Source organism: Micropterus salmoides, unplaced genomic scaffold (assembly GCF_014851395.1).
Source record: "Micropterus salmoides isolate LMB-PRFRI ecotype aquatic unplaced genomic scaffold, ASM1485139v1 Ms_hic_scaffold_4010, whole genome shotgun sequence".
Taxonomy (NCBI): Eukaryota; Metazoa; Chordata; class Actinopteri; order Centrarchiformes; family Centrarchidae; genus Micropterus; species Micropterus salmoides.
In genome coordinates, this window is record NW_024043386.1 from 1 (window position 1) to 8,804 (window position 8,804).

Consider the following 8,804-nt stretch of genomic DNA (forward strand, 5'->3'; position numbering starts at 1 on the left):
CATCAAGACTCAAATACAGAAAACAACTTTTAATTTGAAATTACAAACAGGCTTCCTGTTCAGGTATTTACAGCTGCAAAACATAACATCTTTATAAAAAACAACAAACAGTCCTCTTTTTTCTGCGTCCGTGCAGTCCATTGTTATTAGACTCCCAGAATGCTTTGCGTTCAGACAGGTGTCACGTGGGTAGAGTCCATTTCCTGTTCACCTGCTGATATGGCATCCTTACTGACACGTCGCTGTCCTTCTGTTTCTTCTTCTTCGCACTTTCGACCTGCAGGACATGACAGCTCGTTACTCATTGTACAACTCTGACGATCGATAAAGTTTCTTATCGTTCATTTAATCTGCCAACAACAACGACATCGATACTTAAAGGTCAGCTGTGATTGGCTGACAACCCGGTTCATAGGATCGTGTACCGGGGTGCTCAGAGACCGGCGTGTTGGTCGCTGCATGACGAGGGAACGCTGAACTCAAAGTTAACTCACCTCTGTCGTAGGCTCCGTCCCCTCCTCTTCAGGCTCCGTGGCTGCACCGCCAGGCCCCGCCTCCTCCAGTTTTGCCCTCTTCTCTTTCTTCACGTCCTCTGCAGACGGCGTGCCGGGCGTCACAGCTTCGCCGTCGCTCTCTGCCGCCTCCCGCTTCTCTGCAGAGCACAAAGGTCAAATACTCGTCAGCCAACACAAAGTCAGAAAAAAACGCCATCAGAAAAGGTGGTCGCTGTGACAAAGTGCTCTCACAGCGGCGTTCTGCCCGCCCCTCATGAAGGTGAGCCCCCTCAGGTGTGGGAGGGCCCACCTCTGACTAGAGCACCAATTTAAACATTAGGTGTAAATTAAACAGTCAGCAGCCCTGAAGGTTCACAGATTCAGCCAATCAGGAGCCTCTGTGGATATTTATGTCAGCTTTATTTTCACATCGAGCCCGTCTGAAGCTCCTGGGGAAGAAACGCTTCTGATTGGTCGTCTGACCAGGTGAGTTTACCTTTGCTGAAGCAATCACTCACATGACTCCTCCGTCACCTTGGAGACCCTTTCAATGAAAAGAAACAAGATTTTAAATTGGTACACACCATCAGCACTCGGCGTTACTGAGGACAAGTATTAATACTCGGCGTTACTGAGGACAAGTATTAATACGCACCATCAGCACTCTGCGTTACTGAGGACAATATTAATACAAAGCATCTGTACTCAGCGTTATTAAGAAAAATGTATTAGTACACACCATCAGTACTCTGCGTTACTGAGGACAAGTATTAATACAAAGCATCTGTACTCAGCGTTATTAAGAAAAATGTATTCGTACACACCATCAGTACTCTGCGTTACTGAGGACAAGTATTAATACGCACCATCTGCAGTCGGCGTTTATATCATTATTTTATAGTGTAAAGTTAGGATCACAGTGTTAAAACTCTACAGCTCTGAGTGTATGCGCTCCTTTCTGTATCTAACTGCCCAGGCACGTGTGTGTGTGAGCAAGTTCGTGTGCTTTGGGAGAAAAGGGAGGGAGCATCAAAAATACCTTGCAAAGGAAAATATAGAAGCAGATTTTGTATTACAAAACATACATCAATATAGTCCATCACAGTAAGAATGTCCTGTTTCTAGCACAGAGCACAAAAAACACCAGTTTATTCCACAAAAGTCAGGTTATGGAAGAAATGGCATGATCAAGCAGAGTGCATGCAGAGGACACAGAGAGGAGGAGCAGGCAGTCAGGGACTTTCCAAGACTCAGGTGCAGTAGGAAAGAGCCAAGAGATGATGTGAATCCAAGAAACAGAGCTATAAAAGGAGGTCCAAAAGGAGGTGAAAGTCAGTCGTTACATGTATTAGTACGCACCATCAGCACTCGCGTTACTGAGGACAAGTATTAATACGCACCATCAGCACTCGGCATTACTGAGGACAAATATTACTACGCACCATCTGTACTCAGCGTTATTAAGAAAAATGTATTAGTACACCATCAGCATCGCGTTACTGACGACAAGTATTAATACACGCAATCTTTACTCGGCGTTACTAAGGACAAGTATTAATACACGCCATCTGTACTCAGCGTTACTGAGGACCTTTGTGAAAAAACGCCTGCGCGGCCGAACACATCACTTTTATGCCAACGCGCCTCCAATTAGGTTAAGACTAAGTCAGCTAACCAACATCTGATCCAGCATCCTAGTTTAACACCAGTGTAGCGGGCGGAGTTTGTTCCGCTCTGGATCTGAGGTCAACAGGAAGTGATGCCGACCTTCTCTCCCATGACTCCAGACCGGACTCGCCTCAGTTCCTGCATCTGACCTCCGACCCCAGGACCAGACCCAGGTGAACACACAGAGTCCGGATGCAAAGTTCCCACCTCACAGCTCACCCAGAAGATGCCTGCAACACAGAATCACGTGACCTCTGACATCACCGTGACGTCACTGATGAACCTAATCAATAGTCGTTAGATACGTGACTGCCGATCAGTGATCTTACCCAGCCTCCTCTCGGGGTCGTATTCGATCAGTTTGCTCTCGTAGATCGTTCGGACTCTCAGCTGACGTTTCACGGCGGCGATAAGCAGCAGTCGCTGGAACAGAGCGTCAGTGTCTGCAGGGCCTGCAGAGCTTAGAGGGTTACATGACAGCCAGCCAATCAGAGCAGAACAATCAAGAAAATATCCAATCAGGAAGTGGTCAGACTTACCCGAGCCAGTGCGTGTTCGCTCTGTATCGCATTGTGCAGCCGAACGATTCCCACATACTCTTTACCTGCAACAAACACAGAGTAGTGAGGGGGCTGCTGGGCTTCAGTGTGCTCACATACCACATGGAGACGTTTCTTAGTCTACAGAAACAGGAAGTGGTCACTGTACCGGCACTTTGCTGGGACTTGACCAATCGCGTGGCTCGATCCAAGCAGACGATCAGAAACCCGGTGACCTTCGGGTCGAGCGTCCCAGTACCCATAGGATCCTCCTGATCCACGCCACAACCTCGTGAGACGACAGGTTCGCCGGTTTGTCCAGGTTGATGAACCCCGTCCTGACAGGAAGCAGAATAAACATCTATTCAAGCATTATTAGCTTAGCATTAGCTGAAGGTTACCAGACAGTGCTGTTTGCATGTTAGCTTAGCATCACTCGGTTACCTGACATAGTCATGGATGTTCCTCTTCAGAGGGTTGCTACCAAGCGGCAGAGGTGTGTAATGAGCTGTCCGGATGTTCAGTTTATCAAAATTCTGCAGGAAACAAAATGAAAGTTATCAGATTTCACTTTCTGTATGAAGACAGGAAAACACATAGCCAGGCTCTTATTTTGGTAGCGCCGTCAGTTTCGTGCTCTGAAACTGATGCGTCCCGTGTTTGATATTTTATCTGCTTGTTGTTCCAAAGTGATAATTTTTCGTATTTTAAACTAATCTGCTATAAGTCTCAGCACCATGTGATCAGTACAGGAAGTCGTCTTGGTGGCACTCGCGTCGAGTCATGCTCTCTGTGCAGTTTCGGTCATCGCCAGGCAGAACGCCGAGACGACGTCGGCACCGCGGTGGAGAGGCCCCCAGAACGGGGGCAGAGGCGGAGACCGCGACAAGATGGCCGCTCAGAGAATGAATAAACTGGTTCATCACTTCACACGCTAAAGACTAAACTTCAGGTTTTGATGTTTGTCCCCTTCAGGGAGCCGTAGTCTCACCTTCAGTAAGTAGTAGTAGTTCATTGCGACGTGTCCAGCGAGGCGGCTCTGGCCTCTGGTTTGATGAAGAAGTCTCCGCTCTGCTGGATCTCGTGTTGCACAAACACACGGCGTCACCTGTCTGAACAAATGCACCTGAAGCTCAGCCAGGTGAACTCCGACTCACCCCCACTTCCTCCTCGCTGACCGCCTTCGTCTCCTTCACTGATGCTGCAAACACACGAGCAAACACATTCGGTCATCAAACCTGCGTCAGGTCCAGACCCCCCCCACAGAACAAGCAGCTCTGGGTAACCATGACTACATTTCTCACCATTTAATGAAAATCCTGCTTCACCTCATGATGCATTTATACTTCTACAAGTACTTTAACATGCAGTACTTTTACTTTCAGTGTACTTTAACAGTGAGGCCGCCAGGAAGCACGCGGTCCCACATTAACAGACTCGTGACACTTGGACCTCCTGAGAGAGCGGGGGAGGTGCACGAACCGAGACGAACTAACGCACACAGGGTTCAGATTAAGAACTTGGGTAACACGGATCCGGACAAAGTTCGGTAACTTTAAACCGGATATTACATCAAGAACTGCGCGCGACGGAAACTAAAAACCAGTAGTACGAGACGCGGTGCACTAAAGCCGGAACCAGATGCACTAAAACAAGGTCCACTCTAGAACCAGGTAAAGATTTCAGATGTTTGCAGAGAAACGTGGACTCACCTCCTTCTGTGTCCGCCATCTTCAACTGAGCGTCTGTGCGCACAGCGCGGCTTCTTCTTCTTCTTTTTGTAAGATTCCGGCAGTGTAGACGCTTATGAGCGTATTACTGCCCTCCACAGGTCAAAGTTTGAACTAAATTCTTACATACAATCCTGTGTCATGCAAGAATTGAAGGACTGCCTTGAGATCAGTTTATGCTTGTCACTGTGCCCAAACAAAGAGAAAACAGAAAAAGCCTTAACTCCAAGTCCTGACAGTTTATTAAAGAGTACATTTCTTTCTGCCCTATACTTTCTGCATTCCAGGAAAACATGCCCTATTGTCTCAAGACTCCCACATTCACACAAGCCAGAAACATGCTTCCCCACAATGCACAAAGAATAATTTAATCCACAGTGCCCCAACCTCAACCTGCACATTTTAACCATGCGGGACAAAATGTTACATAAACATCTCTTCCTAACTTTGGGTTGTATAGAAAAGTAGTGTCTGCCTCTCTGCCAGTTTTTTATTAAGCCCTCTTTAATTTTTTCTGTCAATTCCACTCTCCCTAATAATACATGGACATCTACTTCTCTTCCTAAGCTCTCTTTTGCAATATTATCCACCCGTTCATTCCCCCTCACCCCAACGTGCCCGGGAACCCAGCGTTTTTTTGGAAGCGAAAGTAACCGGTAAAGACTTCAAATAGTAGCCCATGTACCATGTAATTAGAAAGGTGATTTTAGACTAAAACTAAACTAAAACAACGTTTTTTTAGTAAAATTAAGTAGCACTGGGTGTGAAAAAAACACTTCAGTTAAGTGAAATAAAAACAATAACTGATAAAATAATAACTGTTAGGCTGTGAAATGAGGTTTGCAATTAATTTAAGTCCAAATCTTTTATTCTGTCCCAACGGGGAGTTCACCGTGTCACAGCAGCAAGGGAGAAACAAACGAGCAATAGATATCATGAGATATTATCACTGTGTCCAGCAGCAGAATGTGTTATTGAAATGTTTGCCGTGTGTTTCAGGCTGAGTGAGGACATGTGTCGCAGACTTCGGCCTCTCCAATAAGATCTACAGCGGAGATTACTACAGACAGGGCTCGGTCTCCAAGTTGCCGGTGAAGTGGATCGCTCTGGAGAGTCTCGCTGTCAACGTGTACACCACACAGAGCGTGGAGAACTCTGAGATCTACGAGTACCTGATCAAAGGAGAGTGACTGATGAAACCTCCGGACTGCAGAGACGACATGTGAGTCTAACAATTGGGCTAACGCCTCCCTCAGCTCCGCCTGCCAGGTTCCTCCCTGGTGACCCACCGTCACACCGATCTAAAGTTTTAGCGAGCGCCTAAGGACAAAAAAACAGCTCCAAAATGATCATAATTGGGGGGGAAAGCGTAAGAAAGCTCTCCCAATTCATTTTAATAGCCATTTATCAAGCAGAAACAAACTTAAATACGACATCGTTGCCTTCCAGCAGCCTCCTCCTCTCCTCTCACAGCGCTGCATCCTAATTAGTTACATATGTTTAACAGAAATCTGCCGCCCCAGGTTTTCTGTCTCCGTCATGTGGTCCAGCTCTGGTTTGTCTTGTACAAAACAAGTCTCTTGTTTTGAAGGAGCAGTTTCCTGTGCAGCACAAACCAACTGCAGGTATAAACCTGCTTTTATCCAAAGCGACTTACAATGTCTACACGTGTCAGAGGTCGCACGCCTCTGAAAAGTCTCGCCCAGGGACACAGTTATCCACTGCTCCATCCCCATGGAGAGCATTGTTCTTGCACAATAAATTATGACTGAAAACAACCCACAAAAATAAAACTGCTGTTTTGTCCTACTGGAATGAATATTATAGGCTACTGATGCTAAGCTACAGTAGCCTGTGCAATGTTGCGGTCCATGGTAATGATAATCAGAAAATGGTTTTATTAGTGAAACAGCTGAATCTCAACTGATGAACTATCTGGAGTCAGATCATAGCAACAGTCTAGTTAGTCTATAGCAACATCACCTTCACTGTCTGTACCTCTGTGTGTATATTGTGTAGGCTGCCTCCTTCCCCTCTCTCTCCTTACATCCCTCTTTTTCTCTCTATTCCTCTCCTGCGCTCTCTCTCTCTCCTTCACCCCCAACGGTCGAGGCAGATGGCCGCCCACCCTGAGCCATGGTTCTGCTCGAGGTTTCTGCCTCTTAAAAGGAAGTTTTTCCTTGCCTCTGTCGCCTAGTGCTTGCTCTTGGTGGGAACTGTTGGGCTTCTGTAAATATCATCACAGAGTACGGTCTAGACCTGCTCTTTTATGAAAAGCGCTGTGAGATAACTGTTGTTGTGATTTGGCACTATATAAATAAAATTGAATTGAATTGAATTGAATAGATCATCTAACATGATACTTTCTAACGTACAGCTCTACTCCTCCAGGTTGTGCAGAGATTTTGTTTATGAAAAGAAAATGCACAGATTTCAGTCTTCAGGTAACTCATTGCTTTTACATAAAAGACCCCCCCCTACCCAGAGACCCTTTCTGAGCCACGAAAAACCCTGAGAGGGTCGAGGTTCTGCCAGTGAAGGATGCAGAGTTACATACAGCCGCTGTGTTGGAGGACGAGGTTGTGATTTCTGCTTCAGAACAGCTGATTTCACTTCAGCATCCTAAACTGTGAGAATCTGAAGTTTGTAGGTGAAACCTGTAACTCCAGGTCTTCTGACACCTTCCCTATTTTCTAATAATGTCGTAATGTTTCTTTCAACGTCTTTTTATTCTCAAATTAAAAAAGTTCTTATTCCTAGGGCGTTAACAGCTTACCTACCTGGTTGATCCTGCCAGTCTATGTATGCTTGTCTCAGGTACAGTGAAACTGCGAATGGCTCATTAAATCAGTTATGGTTCCTTTGATCGCTCCAATGTTACTTGGATAACTGTGGCAATTATAGAGCTAATACATGCCAACGAGCGCTGACCTCCGGAGATGTGTGCATTTATCAGACCCAAAACCCATGCGGGGTGCCTCTCGGGGTGCCCCAGCCTCTTTGGTGACTCTAGATAACCTCGAGCCGATCGCTGGCCCTCGTGGCGGCGACGTCTCATTCGAATGTCTGCCCTATCAACTTTCGATGGTACTTTCTGTGCCTACCATAGTGACCACGGGTAACGGGGAATCAGGGTTCGATTCCGGAGAGGGAGCCTGAGAAACGGCTACCACATCCAAGGAAGGCAGCAGACGCGCAAATTACCCACTCCCGACTCGGGGAGGTAGTGACGAAAAACAATACAGGACTCTTTTGAGGCCCTGTAATTGGAATGAGTACACGTATTCTACAATCCTTTAACGAGGATCCATTGGAGGGCAAGTCTGGTGCCAGAAGCCGTGGTAATTCCAAAGTTGCTGCAGTTAAAAAGCTCGTAGTTGGATCTCGGGATCGAGCTGACGGTCCGCCGCGAGGCGAGCTACCGTCTGTCCCAGCCCCTGCCTCTCGGCGCCCCCTCGATGCTCTTAACTGAGTGTCCCGCGGGGTCCGAAGCATTTACTTTGAAAAAGTTAGTGTTCAAAGCAGGCCCGGTCGCCTGAATACCGCACTAGGAATAATGGAATAGGACTCCGGTTCTATTTGTCGAATTTTCTGTGGTACGTGTATCTTGTCCAGACGCACAAAAAATTTGCAAACATGTCAGAACCGGTGAAAAATTTCGTATTCTACAAGTTTCGCACATGGGCGTGGCAAAATGAGGCATTGACGATGAAAAGTTGTGCTATTTGCGAGTTTTCGTCAATGGGCGTGTCCGTGGCGTCGATGATTCGCAATGAAACAGGAAGTTGTTGTAACTTCAGTGTACATGCTCACATCTGGACCAAACTGTACATGTAGGATGAGAGTCCCGCCCTGAACACATGTACATGCTGACATTCACCCACAGTCATAGCGCCACCTGCTGGCAACAGGAAGTGACTTTTAACGAAGCAACCCCCGCCGCACGTTTCACCTACATGCACGAATTTTCTGCGGTACGTGTATCTTGTCCAGATGCACAAAAAAGTCTCTTGGAGCCATAGCCTAAACCCAACAGGAAGTCGGCCATTTTGAATTTTACGGCCATTTTTGGATGATTACACACTTCGTACTTTAACGAACTCCTCCTAGGGATTTAGTCCGACCGACTTCAAATTTGTGCTGTGCCTTCTAAAGGCATTGAAGATGAAAAGTTGTGCTATTTGCGAGTTTTCGTCAATGGGTGTGTCCGTGGCGTGGCGTCAGAGATCAAGTCTTCGCCATGACACAGGAAGTTGTTGTAACTTCAGTGTACATGCTCACATCTTAACCAAACTTTACGTGCTTGATAACTCTCCCACCCCGTTATGGAGGACCGATCCTGACACAGCCAGAAATAAATACAGAAATAAATA

At 46.6% G+C, this 8,804-nt stretch overlaps 1 long non-coding RNA gene and 1 pseudogene across 1 annotated transcript; both read right to left on the bottom strand.

Annotated features, from left to right (window-relative positions):
* Window positions 1–14: 14 nt before the first annotated feature.
* Window positions 15–1,170, bottom strand: LOC119887115. Its single transcript, XR_005441622.1, has 2 exons — window positions 495–1,170; window positions 15–277 (listed from the first exon to the last, which is right to left on the bottom strand). It is a non-coding gene; the product is annotated as an uncharacterized LOC119887115 (long non-coding RNA).
* Window positions 1,171–1,993: 823 nt separating this feature from the next.
* On the bottom strand, window positions 1,994–4,364 carry LOC119887114 (annotated as a pseudogene).
* Window positions 4,365–8,804: the final 4,440 nt, after the last annotated feature.